Below are 18692 nucleotides of genomic sequence, written 5' to 3'. Positions count from 1 at the left end.
AAACCGCGCGATATGTTCTCAATTGTTTTACATGTTTCTGAATAAATACTTCAACAGCAAGAAACAACACCGTATTACTGTGTCATTTCTATACTATACTAGAGGTCACCAATCAACACCGAAGACTGTTTCTCAAAAATAGCGGAAAACAAGTAGAAACACGATTAAGAAGCAAACATATTATAAGGATTTGGGTAAGAGCTTCTTATCATTCTTGAACGAGATGTTGGTGAAGGTTGAGTTTCACACAATCAAGAAATACATCACAATAAATTATAGGGGCAGGACGACAAAAACGTTTATGAAGATTTTCTAAATGAAGTGTTCTGTTGTTTTGACAACGTGCACAAATTAATCTGTTATATTTTTGTTCGTTAAGTTCGTTCGTTTCGTTATTTCCGAACGCTATGAATTGGTTGTTATCTTAACTAGCTAGTATTCCGTAAGTGTAATCATGCACACCACAAGCTTTTAAAAACACAGAAAAAGCTTTATATCAACACCGCACAGGGAGTTATTTCAACACCGAAGTAAGTGTCGTAGTAACACACAAGTGGAGTCGAACTAACACAAGAAACGGTGTTAGTGTAGTGGTCTTACCTTGAATTTTAACACAGGGGGTGTTGAGTTAACACCAAAACGTTGTTACTTATATGGCTTTGACATTGAATTATGACACAGATGGTGTGTTGAAATAACACAGAGACTGTGTTATATTGATACTTGACATGGTTTAATATTAACACAATACACATTGTGTTACTTTCTTCGTGTTAGTGCAACACCGCCACAAAGTATCACTCAATACTTCCCCACACTACCGACCCTGACATCGTGTCGAATCAACACCGAAAATACTAACACAGATCCGAATTTAAAACCACTCAACGCCTGTTGGTGTTAGAAATGTAACGCACCCCCTGTGTTAAAGGCTATCACCGCTGGATCTGTGTTAAATTAACACTGCCCATTGGTAGTCACGCTGGAACCAGGTTCTTTATGGGATATTATGCTTCGTAGTAACCAACCAACCAAACAACTCATAGTTAGAAGTGAACGTTAGAAAGTTATCTAATTTAGTACGCAGAAAGTTAGACGTAGAAAGTTATCCTTGATACGTTAAATCCATATCAAAAAGCCAATTATCGCAATCTATAATCATTTTTTGCTTTATAGAGACTAATATTGAAACCGAAATGATAGTAGATTTTTAATGCTTCCGGTTTCAGTAGAAAGAGATAATGATGGAGATGAACTATATACTCTAGAGACACTCAATCGATTCCAGAATATATGGGGCCGCGGTGGCTCACTGGTAGAGCGTTCACCACTAGTTCGATATCAGTTCACACCAGTGAACTTGTGGTGGACAAATACCGTGTGCTTGGGGCTCTCCCGTTTCCCCCCACTTTCTTCATTCCACCATTTCATTCATTTCTCATCATCGCCATCTTCTTAAGCCTAACAGGCATAATCGTGGGACGTTAAACTCAGAGATTTCGATTCCAAAACATTATTTTTCGCTTTCTATTACTGTTTTCGTTCTCTGGTGATAAACGGTGGAAGCGGAAATGGCTAATTTCTACCACTTTCAGTTTGAAATGAAATGAAATGAAATCTTAGGGTTTTACGTCCAACGGTTATGCTGGCTACGCTAAAGGAGACAGTGATGTTGAGAATGAATGAAATGGTGGAATAAAGAAAGTAAGAGGAAATGCGAGAACCCCGTGGAAACTCATGTACACGGTGTTTGCCCACACAAAATCCACTTGGCGCGAGCTGGGATCGAATCTGGAACCCCATGCAGAAGACGTGAACGCCACGACTGAGCCACCGCGGCCCACATACTTTCAGTTTAAATATAGGGTTAACGGGAGAAGATGAAGCTCATCGATGGGTAAAGTAGTTTTGTTACTTGCACTGTCAACCTTGGTGCAAAGTTCTAAAAGTCACATTTTCGGTTTCAAACAAAACATAAGCCGATGTGGGAGAGGAAACGCGGTGACTCAGTGGTAGAGCGTTCACCTACGCTGCTTGGGGTCCCTGGTTCGATCCCACCTCGTGCCGTGTGGACTTTGTGAGTGGACAAATACCGCGCTCGTGGGTTTTCTCGGGTTTCTCCCGTTTCCTCCCACTTTCTTCATTCTACAATTTCATTCATCAATCATCATCGCCGTCTCCTTTAGCCTAACCGGCATAACCGTGGGACGTAAAACTTAAAGATTTCATTTCATTTCATAAGACGATGTGTGTTTCACTTTTTTCGTTGTAAATACATTTTCTTATCATCATTATGTTTTACTTTTACTCTTCGAATCACTTTCTTTCACAAATTTAAGTAAAACATGGAATTCTCTCTTTCATTATAATACCGGTATTAATTGGCCAATGCAAAACATAACAATTGTAAAGTGTATATATCATAGCTTTGAAACCCAACGGAAACAAATTAACACTGGCGGAAGGACTGGCGGAAGGACTGGCGGAAATACATCATGCTTAACTCATCGATTGTTTGGACGCGGAATTGATTTTTAAAAATCCGCTTCTCAAAATCTTTCGGAAATTCTCTGGGATCATAATAGTGCAAATTATGAATGCATCAAAATATTAAATAATACTTTCGGCAAAGTGAATAGTTTCAAATATCTAGGATCAATATTAATAGACCAAAATGATATTCACGAAGAATTTAATTGTCGACTGGAAGTAGGAAATCCGTTTTATTATTCAGTTCAAAATCTTTTGTCCGTCGCAAACTCTGTCGCTGAATTATTCCTTAGAATAAAATCCTGAGACGAATATTCGGATTCAAGAGGAATGTGAATGGAGAATGGCGGAAACTTCATAAAAAGGAACTGCTTAATTTATACCTTTTAACAAACATTGTTAGGGTCATCAACTGTAGGAGGCTCAGGTAGGTAGGTCATATAGCCAGAATGGAAGAACGCTTTCGAAATTTTGACTTGAAATCTTATGGGAAAACTACCATTGGGAAAACTTAGGCGTAGATGGGAGGACAATATTAAGATGAATCTAGAAATAAGAATACAAAGTAGAAACTGGGTCTAGTTGGCTAAAGATGGGAAGCTTTTGTAAACGCGGCATTGAACTCTTGGTTCCATAGGCCATAGAGTTAGTCAAATCTCGAAATCCCTTATCATTTCTGCTTGACAGACGGATGTAGCTATTCTACGATACTTCCTATGCATATACGTATCAGAGTTTGGAAGTCTCAAAAGTGTGTGTGATATGTTTAGACTTGCAAATAAACTCTTCTATTTTTGTCCTCATTAACGAATCGTTACATGAGTGGCAAATAACAGTAACAGAGAAATGAAAGTTGTATTCGTAATATAAATGTTATTTACTGTTTATTTTTGTTTCAGATCCTGTCTAAAAATAAAATTTCAGTTTTCATAACTTGAAGTAATACTATAATATTACTAAGCACTGTTTTCGAATTTCCTGTAGTCTAAAAGTATCTTTTCCTAATAAAATGATCGCAAGTATACAGGAAACTTGAATATAATAAAATCCTATATTCATTACGTATTTCAGGTTTTAAAATAGTTTACCTGGCTTGAGTTTCATATGGGATTCAAATTAAGGGCGTACACCCACTCATGCGTTCTTATCATCATATGCAGCACAAATACCACTAACAAGATATTTTGACTACTGTAGTTTATTAATTAATGTAATTACTGAAGCGAACTTCCGCTTTCCTCTCTAAGTAATTAAAAAAATGGTGTATTCTGAATTTAAAAAAAGTGTTTCTGGTTAAATCTATTGCTTCCTACAACCTATTAACAACTTAATAAAACTAAATTCTCCCTGTGGGTTTAGAAGTTAAATTAACGTTTTACGTACGTAGCTACATGCTTCAGAAAAGGCTAGGCTGAAGCTCAAGTGACCAACTTCTTCTGTTGTTTTGAAGCTGTAAACAAATGTTTCCACTTTTTTCTCTAAAACTTCCAATTATCCGACTATTATACTGCAATAGAACTAAATGGAAATAGAATCATTCTACAGCACAAGCAAGAAGTGACTAATAGCCTGATAATAGTTGAATAGTTTGACGACATTTGTTTTGATTTAGCACTTTCTTTAGTGCATGTTCTTCTAGCTATTTTTCTTTTCGTTTTGGAGGACTCGGTGGCTCAGTGGTAGAGTGCTTACCTCTGGTTTAAGTCTCGGCCAAGTAAATTTGTGGTGTACAATCTCGTGTCCGTAGGTTTTCTCGAGGTACTTCCCTCCCAGTTCCTCATTCCACCAACTCTTCCATCATCATTTGCTTTAATTATCATCTCCCTTAACCTAAAGGGTATACACGTGAGTCGTTACACTGAAAGGTTTCATTTCATTTTTCTTTTCGCTTTCTTTCTGTTCTTTCTCTTCTTTCTCTGCTTGTTTCCTCTTTTTCTTTTTTTTTCTGGATATCATTGATATCTACTCCAGAAAATAACACAAGCAGTACGTATTTTTAAAAAATCATTTATTGCTGGATCAACTTCTATGCTCCTACTACATCACTTGGTCACAATAATGGCTACCAGAAAATCCTTTTCTCATCACATCGGACAATTTTCTTATAAAGACGTTTTAGCTGAATCATTGCTCTCTATACAGCGCTTCATTCACATATGAACATGTATCTCCTTGCCATTTCTCACAACATCTGTACATGACGCTTTACGAGATACATAGACGTCCTCGGCAAGGGTACCATAAAGGTTTTTTTCAATAATTTCTTCAATATCTCGCACCGTTTGAAGATTTGAGCCTGCTTTCGGTTGGAGTTTCTAATTCATGTATGACCAGTGTTTTATTTCTTCTTGCATGCAGTATGTAATAAGCAAATACATTACACACACAATGAATTATAATGTCAATGATATATGGTGTTCATTGGGCAAAACACTTCAAACAATAAAGATTCATCTTAGACTGGAGAAATGGTTATCCTTCGTTTTTAATTATCATTTCGTTATGAAACAGACGCCGGAGAGATATACAAGTGTGTGGTGTTAGGATGTATAACTCGTAGGATATGATGCTTTTACATTTAAAAAGATTAACACTTGCAGTGTACCCCTAAAGATGTAATAAAAAATAACGGCCATTTTTTTAAATATTCAATTAAAACTGAACAATCTACACAAAATTTGCAATTGATCAGTAAAAACAGTATCTTTCTAGAGCTTATGGTTCCCGAGAATTCACCGTCGAAAGGATTGGCTACAGACATATATAACTTTCTTGACCACAAACTTATAAATCTAGGATTTTAATATATAGACAATATATATATATATATATATATATATATATATATATATATATATATATATATATATATATATATATATACGTATGATGTGGTCGTTACAGCAAGAACTGAAGCAGAAACTAACAGAAAGCTTAAATTCTTAAATTAACAAAAATTTTCAATTCAAAACAGAATCTTCTGGAAGTAGATCGGAACTAAAAATAAATTATTTTCTCTCCGCGGCAATCAACCTTGAAGTTTCATAGGCCATAGAGTAATTAACTGTTCGAATAGAAACACATATGGACATCACATCACACTAACTTAATCACAATTTCAGTAGAAACAAAATGATTTCCTAATCATGTGTTCTGTATCTCTTCCATCTTTTCTGTTTTAAAGATAAGCTTATCTTCACGGATGATTAAAGTTGCCGAGCGTTTCAGTTTTCCCCCCATAATCTCTTCTTAATACGAATAATCTGCTTTAGCACATGAAGTACTTCTGATGCAACTTAGAGATGTTGCATCCGGTGTCAATGCAGGAAATAGGAGGATGATGCAATTACAGGACTGTCGACAGCTCTCCCTAGATAACAATGATTGATTCACTCCCGGCTAACAGGTGTCACCATCTGTTATTCCGAGTCACTGACTCAACAATGTCAAGTGGGTTAATCTCTATAAATACACTTTTGAATATTCAGAGCTTTCGCGATTTTTTTACTGTTTCTAACAGGTGACATTTTCCTTTTCATAAACAGTCAAAACGGATTTCATGAAAATTTTTCTCACTCGCATAATCATGAAATCAATACACATATACTGCATTTCCATAATGATATTCTGTGTTGGATGCAGGAAAGATTTTTTTTTACTTCTGTAAGTATGGAAAATCTTTGCACGCGCGCACCCAGAAATATTTGTTAGGAGGGGTCCTAGCTTTGGAGGGGGAGTCACTATGTCTATGTAGCATTGAGAGGGTATTATTCTGCACCTGAAAGAATGGTAAGTAATTGTAAAATGCTTCCACCTATATTTTCAGAAATGAGAATGAATAGATTGTTTTTTTTAAAAAAAAAAAGAGTATAGATTAAGTTTCAGATCAAAGTTTCATGCTACATCAATCATTTCCTTGTTAAACAAGTATACTTTTATTGAGAAAGTGTACTGTGGAACATAAATTCTTGAGGTACAAAATCCGTGAGTTAGGCAACAAAACTAACGCCCTCTGCTTAGGGCACAGGGCAATCAAGCAATAAAGTTGTGAGAAAAATAGACATAAAATTTTTAAATATACGCTTAATTACACGGAAATTTTAAGTTTGGACTGTACGTTGGTCTACTTATCTTGATTTGGGACTTTCAAATTTCATGCGTTTTTCCACTGAAAAGTATCGATATTTCAACAAAGAAATAATTATACCATGATAATTTAATTGAAATTCATATTAATTTGGCCCATGACAATCACTTTACCATTTTATATCGTAAAGGTTAGATCCACCGTTATTGTAACAGAGCAGTGCTTGTGCGATTGACCGATTAGTCAAACTCCGATTAGTTAGAATTTCACAACCTGGTTTTAGTACAAGTATAAACTCTTTAGTCTGTAAAGAAGAGGCCGTGAATCATGTGTCAATTGATGATGATGTGTTTTGCTGGGTGGTGGGTCGGAGCGGGTCGGTGGGTGATGGGTCAGAGTGGGTCGTGGTGGGTCATGGGTTACGATGGATGGTGGGTCAAGTTTTCATTGACCCACACCGTCACTGCCTCATATAGTTTAGTGCTCGGGATGTTCGATTTTCCATTGCTGGACGGTACAGGGGGTATCACGTATCGTGCGACACACGGAAAATCGAGTCCTTGCTATCCGGAGGCCGTGGAAAAAGGCGATTTTTCAGCTACCGGGTGTCAAGTGCCTCCCATCTACTGCAGTAATACCGTAATTAGAAATGAGTTTCCTTGATATGAATTTAGTGTTCCAAGACTACGTTACATTTCTGGTTTAACCCCTCCTTAAAACCAGACATTGTAGAAGTTTCGGTTTTAGGATCGGATTTTTTAGACTACAAAAACTAAGATACATATATATGCAGGGCCGGATCCAGGATTCTCTTAGGGGGTGCACCAATAACTACCAGGACATTTGAATTAAAATTGAGTTTATTAAATGCTTTTAGGCATCTGTGAAGTGAATGAGGAATTTCTTTGGAAATACTGTGTGTCTCCTCTCGATGAATAATTTTCCTTCAACCTTCAGAAAATTGGCTTCAACTATTGATTTTTCAAACCTCACTGCTAGCTTCTCACTTTAGGTAGTGTATATTTACAACTAAGGTGGGTGCACGTGCACCTTTGCACCCTCTAAATCCGGCCCTATATATATATATATTAGGGTGGATCGATAAAAACTGTTTTTTTTAAATCGATGACGGCTCACACGGAAAACGTTGCCCACCCATAATAGTACTTCACTGATTTTTTTTCACATTTTTTGGACGATGTCTTCCGGTGCCGCAATCGGCCTAAAGTTTTGGAAAAGTCAGCATAGGCAACATGCATTACACAGTATGTAGACAGTCTGTTTTATCTTCCAATACGATTCGGAAGTAGCATATTTCTCTACGTGATCGTTCTTCAACTTTATGTTCTGTACTGGCATCACCAATATGTGTAGTTGTTTGCTTATTTTAACCATAAAATGGCTTCAAAGAACTCAGAGCTCACCACGAGAAGGTGACTGCACGTCGCACCTTGCCCACCCATCCACCCAGTAGACAATAGACATGTTGTTAAGGCCTAAACTTTAGATGATGAAGTCTTGTTTCAACTCAAAACTGGGAATATTTTTTCTGGACAGCAGTCTTGCTCAAATCAAGCCGTCTCTTTCTTCAAACCACATTTCTTCTCAGACGCTACAGTAACTTCTCGTACCATCCTTTCCACGGCCTGAATATAACATGGAAATTCCGTTATCAACTTAGCTGCGACTGCTGCACTTTTGATGTTTTCTTCTATTTCTTTCGATGCAAGTGCTTTAGTCAAGGGCGGTTCGGTGAATTTGACGGAAGACCAGCTTATCATATAATAGTTTTCAGTTTCAAAGTTGATGACAGGCACGAGAAACTGTCGAATGGATTTCTTGGGGGCCATGGCGCAGGCCTTTTTCATTCGTCTCCATACAATAATTCAAATAACTGGAGAAGAGTTTTTGATCATCGCCAGCAACATATTTTTCAGGATGTGCGATAACGCCATTTGTTTGGAGCACCGAAAAGACTATTTTCTTCAGGTTATCCGATAAAATTGCTGACGAAAGTTGGCCCACAGGTGTCGCGCCCCGTCACTGCAAGAAGGATTGCGTCGAATCGCTAACCACATCGTGCGTAGACCTTCACAACGAACTTGACAAGCCGAACTAAAGAAGGACTAGGTGACTCTTCGTTTACGTAAAGGCGCAGGATGCGGCATGCCGTTGTCAGTCACCGGGAACGATTCACGGGGCCGGACTTCAGGTCACGTATACTTGGTGAGCAAATTTCTGTCGACACAGCTCTGTACAGTTTCATCAAGTAATTTTGGTCAATACTAAGATCATCTTTTACTTTGTCATAATCATCCAGCCAATCAAGTGGTACTGCCTGGTAAGATCTTATTGGCTTTCTCTCGCACAAGTTGAGTTTATGTCCTATTGGGTCTGAGTAAGCCCTTGGACCAGTGGTGTCTCCATCCAAATGTTGAAACAAGTGGCACAGTGGAAGCTTGTTACAATGAAGAAGACATACTGAATTTCATTTCGAAGCCATTTTTTCATACTGATAAGGCTACCAATGTGCTTACCGGTGTTTCTTGCATTTCCATCGCAGCCCACTGCAACCATTGTTGACAAGTTCGCTTGTTTCGCCTCTACAAAGTCGATTATAGAATACTAACTGCACACACTCGAATCACACACTTTTAACCTCAAAGAATGCCCGCCCCGTCAACACTAAACAGTCAATACGTTATTCGTATCGCAGACAACACTGCACTAAAGCAAAGCACAGGCCCTCCCAGCTACCCAACCTTCCTTCGGCCATGTCATTCATTCAACATGAACTCGCCCGCTACTAAAAACAAACACTAACTGTATCGCTTTGTGCTGATGCGCGCAATAATGGAATCGGGCTTCCATTCATCATTCCTATTCTTTCTGCAGCTTCAGGCTAATAATGCAATTTTATTGTTAAAACAAGCAAGGAACTGTACATATTAGTAACGTTAGTACAGCACATAAAGTTGAAGAACGGTCACGTAGAGAAATATGCTACTTCCGAACCGTATTGGAAGATAAAACAAACTGTCTACATACGGTGTAATACGTGTTGCCTATGTTGACTTTCCCAAAACTTTAGGTCGATTGCGGCACCGGAAGACATCGTCCAAAAAATGTAAAAAAAAATCAGTGAACTACCGTTATGGGTGGGCAAATTTTCCGGTGTGAGTCGTTATCGATTTGGATTTTTTTTCTATCCAACCTAATATATATATCCCAGGTCACGTAGGGTGGGCCATTTTAATCAATCCACGGAAATATCTGAAAAATGATAAAACATAAAAAAAGTTTGAAGTACACGTTATATATTGCTAAGGGGGGAAATCAATTCCGCCAAAAGTACCCCTCCCCGCCTCCCGTAAATGGGGATAACGAGGGGTAACTTTCAAATGTCAAATGGGAACATGGGTCGAGTAATACCTCTTTCGAAAGGTCTTGGAAAACTAAGTAACGCTGTACCAAAAGATGTTTCATATGGAGCACCAGTTTTAAAATGGCCGCCATGATATAGTTTGGAAACTCCAGTACCCGTAATATGAAAACCATGGAAGGTAAATTAATGGAACAAAATTGAAATACGTAAATATCATAAGGCATATCGAATGGTGTGGTCCCTGTGATCCTGGTGGCATCCCTGAAGTGGTCTTGGAGGCTAACTTCAAGATTTCAAATAGTAACATGAGTCGAGTGGAACCTCGTTCGATAAATCTTGCAAAATCAAACATCTTGCAGGAGAAAACGATTGAGGTGAAATGGCAGTGATCTCAAAAGGCCGCCGAAACATAGTATCCGTGTCAGGGGAAAGATTTAGTACCCGTAGCATGAAAGCAATTGGAGATAAATCAACAGAAGAAAAACTGGAGTAGGTAACTGACGTAAGGCTCATCGAGAGGTTTTATCGGGGTGACTCCACCGAAAGGTATCCGGGGCCAACTTGAAAATTTCAAATAACAACTTGAAGCGAGTAACATCACGTTACATAAACAAATGAATATCAAACAGCTTCTGTAAGAATATTTTCGACATGAGACACTGTTTTCAAAATGATCGCCAAAACATGGTGAATGTGTCTAAGAAAACGTCTAGTGCCCATAGTATGAATACGGTTAGAGATAAATGAAAATAACAAAAATTAAATAGGAAAACCACGGAGGCGTTCCAAGGCTCGAGAATGATACAACAGTGATAAAATGTTAGACTAAAATTGCCATAATGTATAGAGAGAAATCCAAGTCCTGCAGAATAATCTCTTCCTGCGCTCTGTATGTGAGTGGGGTGGAAAGTAACTGTGAAAATTCAAATAAGAACTCTATTTTAATTCGCAAATTAAGGCTACGCTACAAATAGGTATGATGTGGTTGAAACATTTGTTTGTAAGGATGACGCTGTAGTGACTAAAAAAGGTGAAATTTTATTTGAATGGTAACGCATATCTGTATGGCTGAGTATGATTTGATGCGAAAACAGAAGCAACGTTATACGAAAGAAGCTGTCGAATAATGCAGTTGCTGGAACTTACAAACGTGTGAATTTGCTAATCTCCGTCGCCACAGAAACTTTTATGCAATGCGTGCTGTTTATTCAGAAAGCATTTCGGGGATATACGTACACACCGTATCGTCCCTCAAGCTCACAATATAACATGAGTGCTAATAGTTAATCAAAATGTAACTGTGGCCATCCGCATTAACTCAGTGCACCAATTCTCTATCAATGAAGTCTGCCTTCCAAACAGCATTGGGTAGGTCAAGCGTACGCCCGAACCGTTGTCCGGTCGGATATTGAAATTTTGAAGTTAGCCCACAAGACCCCTTCAGGGAAGCCGCTGGGATCACAGGGATCACATCATTCGATATGCCCTATGATATTTACGTATTTCAACTTTGTTCCATTCATTTACCTTAGATGGTTTTCATACTACGGGTACTGGAGTTTCCGAACTATATCATGGCGGCCATTTTGAAACTGGTGCTCCACATGAAACATCTTTTGGTACAGCGTTACTTAGCTTTCCAAGACCTTTCAAAAGAGGTATTACTCGACCCATGTTTCCATTTGACATTTCAAAGTTACCCCCCGTTACCCCCATTTAACGGGGGGACGGGTACTTTTGGCAAAATTGGTTTTCCCCCTTAGCAATATATAACGTGTACTTCAAACATTTCTTCATGTTTTATCATTTTTCAGATATTTCCGTGGATTGATTAAAATGGCCCACCCTATATATATATATATATATATATATATATATATATATATATATATATATATATATATATATATATAATGTATAGAAAGAGAGAGAAGTTATCTTGAGATGACATTTAGAATCCTAAGAATAGGGTTCTATCCGGAAACAACGCCAGAAGTTTCAAGGTGTTGACATTGTACGTTCCTCTTCCCAACTTTTTCTCAACGTTTCTGCTCCTCTGATTGTTCCCTCCCTCAATAAACTCAAGCTGGCGTCGTCACGGTTACATCTTTCCTGTTACCCATCTACTGAAACCGAAATGATAAATCTGTCACTTCTGGTTAAAATATTGGATACTTTGGAAATCTACTGAAGTTTCATAACAATGAAACGAAACACATTTGTCTTTAAATCGAACCACTTTCACCTTCAGATCAGTCCTAATTTCAAAAACGCTCTTTCTCTCTTTATTTTAAATTCACCCGTTCTTGGTCTTGTTCGTCACCTCTAGTTAGCTCGGCAGCCAGGGCAATCCAGAAAACAATGCCCCCTACCTTTTCAAATCACTGTAAATAATGCCGAACAATGGTACAAACGACACGTGTTTATCTATTTTATACTCGCTCTGTTAAAGTTTCCTATTATCTGTACGAAATCAATTTCTAGTATCAGGAATTAGCTAGTAATACCGTTTTAAATTACATTGATTTGCAAACCTTAAGGACGAAAGTAAGTTTCGCATGTTGTGTTATTCCCAAGAAGCATATCGGTAAAACTTGAACCATACCCAAATATTAATGTTACAATATTGCATAGAAAATAACAGGAATAAACACGTGATTATAAGGACAAAAACGGCATTTTATACAGAAACAATAGCGTGCATTGAAGTCACTGCAACTCATAATGGCACCCTTGACATTACAGAAGTAGTGAAATGATTCTTAGAAACTCACGGACAGTGATGCCCGGTCTGAAAAGTGCTTCAATGCTGCTCAAAGGTAGTAATGAGTGGTTGTGGTATGGAGTTTCATTCGTCCATCTGCACTGATCATAGCTACTGGGTGATCCTTGGTGCATCTGGACGTGTTACAAGAAGTCTCCCTGTAGCAGCCCATAAGAGCTCGATGGAATTCAAGTTATGGGAACGAGTAGGCCAGTCCACTCGCCTAATATCCACTTATTCTAAGAGTTCCACCACCAACGCTGTTCGATTCGGTCGCGCATTATCACCCATAAATACGATGTTGAGGCCGACTTCCCCTCTCAAAAGACGAACGTAAAGAACAATGTTTTGTTTCTCAATTATGTTAATTGGTGAATAATACCGCGTTCAAAAATTTGGAGGTCGGTATGCACATGTAACATTATGTGTCTCTACACAAGGACACTTAAACCACTAAAAGATCGTGTTTGACAATGTTACTTTGTTCATTCCATGTTTTTACATCTCCCCGGATGAGTGAACGTCTAGAATCACTATTTAGACTGATTCTGCTCTCATCTGACAAGGGAACCTTCCGAAAATGATAGTTGCAGTGAAAGATGTGGCCTATGCCAATTGAAAGAGCTGTAACAGAGATGAGCATTCCCAAAAAATTAGCTGCCCATTGCAATAGGCTCAAGAAATATAAGGGGTGGAAGTTCGAGAAACAGCAAGGTTGGACAAAGGGGAAAAGTGCAAATTCCGCAAAAAAAAAAAAAAAAAAAAAAAAAAGGGGGGGCACGACAAAATAAAATGCTGACAAGTGATGTATAGAAAGAGACTTCCCACAATAGGGAACAAATGAAGGCCACCAGTGGGGTTAACAGTGTTGCCAACTCCAATGAAAAGTACATGTTTTGCAAAGAGCACTATATGAAATGAGTGCAATATTCAGTGTCAATCTGTCATGTAGAACATAAGATATGACGTGTATAATCAGTGGTACAATCTAACAAAAGAAAATAGAAAAAATCAGAAGTACGAAAAATACGGAAAAGACGGAGTTGGCCATAATGCGCCACATTTGATCACGGGCTGTGCATATTAGAATGAACAAAGCAAGAAGCACCGAATATGCAGGAAACCGACGTACCTAGAGTCGAAAAGAAAAACGAGTTCCAAAGTTGGCAACACTGGCCATGAACATCCAGACAATTCTAATATAGTTAGGCCACTCGCTTCACAAAAAGAAAATTCCGGCAACAGGCATCACTCGGAATGCATCAATGCTAGAGTGATTGAGGCAATGTCAAGTCGGGGAACATGAAATAGTTTGGTTGAGAAAACAACTGATAATAGAAGTAGTGAACATTATGTCATGGTTGGGTCGTATGTGGGAATATGCAGGGTGTCCCACCAAACTTTGTAACCTGAAAGATTTGTGAAACGAACAAAAATGTGACGGATCCAGTTGTGCAGGAATTGTCCCAATGTCAGGGGGTGATAAAAGTCTGTGAGAAGCAAGTGCCCCCAGGATCCCCATCATAGGACCCCAGGAACCAACTTCAAATTTTCAAATGGCAACAGGGACCGAGTAGTACCTCTCTCGATAGATCATAGAATGTGCAACAACATCTATAGGAAACATTTGCTATATGAAGCATGTTTTTCAAAATGGCCGCCACAAATATATATTGTGTCTTAACATGGCATCGAACATTGTGATCTCAAATTGCTGCGAAGCGAAAAGAGATGTTGCAAATCCAATTGCACAGGAATTTACTCATGTCGAGGGCCAAGAGAACTTTGTAATGAGCAAGTCCCCCAGGGCCCCCATCATAAGTCTCAAGGGGTCAACCGCAACATTTCAAATGGGAATAGGGGGCGGATGGTATTTCTCTGGATAGATACAACACCGCCTATAAAAAAAATTGCTATATAAAGCATGGTTTCAAAATGGCCGCCAAAAATGCACGTTGTTCTTGTCCCGAGCAGTTATTTTTGGCTGCCATTTTGAAATCCCATATAGTAAATATTTCTGATATGCGTTGTTGCATGTTCCAAGATTTATCAAAAGAAATATAACTCGACCGATGGTGCTATTTGAAATTTTGAAGTTGGCCCCTGGGACCCTATGATGGGGGACTTGGGGGCACTTGCGTCTCACAGAAGTTTGTCGCCCGCTGACATGGGTACATTCCTGCAAAACTGGATGTGTCACATTTTTTTCGCTTTGAAACTATTTCAGTCGCAGAGGTAGGTGGGATACTCTGGATATATCATATAGGCGGTGGATATATCATACTGCTGACAGCAACACACAGCAGATCAAGCATTTGATTATGTTTGCTTTCTACAGTTGTGGATATGTGATCCGACAAAGGTTCCGACACCTCTAGGGTACTGTTTCGAGACATTCACAGGCGATCATTGTACCATGTGTGACGGATTGGCAGTATTCCGCTGTGCTCACTGCAAATGTATCTTCTGTTTGGACCATTGTCTCATCGAACAATTTCATGTACAATGTGGACGAGTATGTACAAATGATGTCGGAGTACCTGTTGCCGGAATTTTCTTTTTGTGAAGCGAGTGGCCTAACTATATTAGAATTGTCTGGATTTTCATGGCCAGTGCTGCCAACTTTGGAACTCGTTTATCTTTTCGACTCTAGGTACGTCGGTTTCCTGCATAGTTGGTTCTTTCTTGTTTTGTTCATTCTAATATGCACAGCTCGTTATCAAATGTGGCGCATTATGGCCAACTTCGTCTTTTCCGTATTTTTCGTACTTCTGTTTTATCTATTCTCTTTTGTTAGATTGTACCACTGATTATACACGTCATATCTTACGTTCTACATGACAGATTGACACTGAATATTGCACTCACTTCATATAGTGCTCTTTGCAAAACATGTACTTTTCATTGGAGTTGGCAACACTGTTAACCCCACTGGTGGCCTTCATTTGTTCCCTATTGTGGGAAGTCTCTTTCTATACATCACTTGTCAGCATTTTATTTTGTCGTCCCCCCCCCCTTTTGTTTGCGGAATTTGCACTTTTCCTCCCTTTTCCAACCTTGCTGTTTCCCGAACTTCCACCCGTTATATTTCTTGAGCCTATTGCAATGGGCAGCTAATTTTTTGGGAATGCTCATCTCTGTTACAGCTCTTTCAATTCGCATAGGTCACATCTTTCACTGCAACTATCATTTTCGGAAGGTTCCCTTGTGAGATGGGATTGCGATCTCATTCCTCGTTGGTCTAATCTTGATGTTCTTGGTACTATTACAAGCGGCGCTGCTGATGTGGAAGTGTCAACGAAACACAAAGTAATGACCGTCGGGCAAAGTGGCATGTCGATTGTGTACGGCAGCCACTCCCACTCTGTCGAGGTGCCACTGTAAATCATGAGATAGGGGGCCTTGCAGTCGTGTTAAATTCGCTTGCAATTACACTACTATTTGATTTCGGTCCCTTCTTGCCTCTTGCACAATGCACCGATCGTCCGCTGCTGTGATTGACCAGTACATATTCTTGTCACAGCATTGCCTGTGACTAGACGTTTCTCGTGCACGTGAAATAATGCTGCGGGCAATACCAAACTCCCGAACGACACTCGTCACACTTCATCCTTCTTTCAGTTTAACGATTACTCTTTACTGTGTGAGGTCATCCAAATATTGTCTCCAAGCCATCTTGTTGTGAGTAGGACCAACACAATACACCTAAACAGCTCTCTGCTTGACACACTTTTTTTTACCCCTTTCCTTGAACTGCTTCGTGTTGGGGTAGCGTACACAATTGGCACTACGGTCACGCTGACGTCAACTATGCAACGTCTTGTTCCATGTGTACTTGTAGGAGACCTCTGGAAACATACTGTCGGGCTTTCATTTTGGTTTCTATCGACTATGCAATATGTTATGTTATATATCTAGACACTATCTCATCTCTAAGCTTTGCACACCAATGTAAATCATTATGCACAAATAAACACGATTATATATATCTATAACGTATTGTCTGGTAGCGTCGTCATGGGCGGCTAGGCGTAATAGACTAAGACAATGTTTTATTCGAGACGAAAAGTTATTATTATTATTATTATTATTATTATTATTATTATTATTATTATTATTATTATTATTATTATGAAAGCAGGGGTAAAAGAGTATCTGAAAAAGTAGGGGAACGGTATATAGCGGCATGACGTCATGCCGCCCCTCTCCCTATCTTTGCTCGTTGTAAATTTTTAGGAACTGGGGGACGCTGTACATATTTTTTTAGAATGGGGGAAGGTGTTCCTCCGCGTTCTCCCTCGCTTTTACCCCTGAATGAAAGTGATTAGACAAGCTTTAATTAAATTTCATACATATATCTGCACATAAGTATAGATATGTCTTTCGCAGGGATATGTTCTCAAAGAAGCTTCATGACATGGCAATATTGCGCTAGTAGATTTTAAAGGCCAGTTGTTATTGGTGGAAGACTTGCTCAGTTCGTCTTTTTTAAATTTGCGCCTCCGAATAACTTATTTCGTATAATGATTTTGCAAATCAAATGCCCAACTCTACAGTATTGTTTGCGCCTTATGTTGTGTTTCTGAGGAACAGAACGAAATATCAGATTATATGCATGATTTGTGAGTGAGGTGCGAGTCTTTTACAAAACGGACATGGGAGGGCGTTATGGAATACTTCTATTGTTGGTATTCCATAACCCCCTCCCAGCTGTATGAAAACAATCAGCATAATGATAGACCTCCAGCACAGGTTTGTGTGAAGTACGGTATTGTAAAGAAATTAAGATTATGAATAATCCAATAATATATATGAATAGATCTATTACAGCTAAATCAGTTTAATGTTTATTGGAATTTACGCCCAAACGAAAATACGTACCGCTGATTACATATCTGCAGATCACGAAGTCACATCCACGTCCATTGGACGAAAGTCTCCTCTGCAAGATACTTCGGAGCACAATGACAATGAACCTGATGTGGCAGAACCGATGCCAGGTTAGTAGATTAGGAAGAGTAGTCTAGGTCAAGTTTGCAAAGACTAGATAGAATAGGGGTCTATACTAGGCTAGACGTAGATCGCCTTCAGCCATTTCATAGAAACCTACAGTTGTAATGGATTAGTATAGACGTTGTTTTTCTTCATGCCCAACATCTTTTTGCATCATAAAACTGTGGCGATTGTCATGGACGAAATCGGTTCGCACTTTAACTTAAATTTCAACAAAAATGTGAAGTATACAGTAGGTAGCTAGTCTTCATATTTCTGGATGAATAGAATAGATTATAGACTAGCCTATTAGAAGTGGTAGACTAGACTGGATTCTTTTGGCCGTTAAAACTGCTCATGAACAGTTCTCGCAACAATGCATCACTTCGCTGAAAGCGTTTCTCTCTTATTTTCAGGACCGTCGACAAGCTCATCTATAACTCTCTATGACATTTCATCACTACCATCACAGAAACGCAAACTATCTACACGCGGGCTTCCAACGGGATCAGGCGCATTTTCTGACTTCTTTGCCATACAAAGAACACGAGCAGGTTCGCGTGGGAGACGAGAATCCAGGCATGGCGCTAAATATCTTTCTAAAAAGCGTGCTCCTCCTAAGAAGGCGTAGAATCTGATGAACTGCATCTTTAAGATTCTAGTGATAAAGAGGTCGTGGCTCCGTGCATGCAACCAGAAGATGGAGATGTTACGTGCATCTTTTGTGACATTAAGTTTTCGGACGATATTCGTGGAGAAGTATGAGTTAAGTGTGTGATTTGCACAATATGGGCTCATGAAGAGTGTTTTAGGTCCGACAAGGGCATCTATATATAAGGTTTCTGCAAATGACAATGTGAAGAGTATGCGAGTTGCGAAAAGCTGCACAATGTATATGTACTTTTCCTAGAAAGACATCAATTTCTAATGTAATTCGCTACTATTCCATATCCTCTACGTTTTTTTCTAAATTT

General features: G+C 38.9%; 1 protein-coding gene across 1 annotated transcript in view; it reads right to left on the bottom strand.

Annotated features, from left to right (window-relative positions):
* The window catches only part of LOC145666819 (U-scoloptoxin(11)-Sa2a-like), a 420750-nt gene that overhangs the window by 300396 nt on the left and 101662 nt on the right, over window positions 1–18692 (bottom strand). The gene's annotated exons all lie outside the window — the stretch shown is intronic.

The sequence above is a fragment of the Thermobia domestica genome, chromosome 12 (assembly GCF_964235325.1).
Source record: "Thermobia domestica chromosome 12, izTheDome1.hap1.1, whole genome shotgun sequence".
NCBI classification, from domain to species: domain Eukaryota; kingdom Metazoa; phylum Arthropoda; class Insecta; order Zygentoma; family Lepismatidae; genus Thermobia; species Thermobia domestica.
This window is presented reverse-complemented; position numbering and strand designations above follow the sequence as displayed.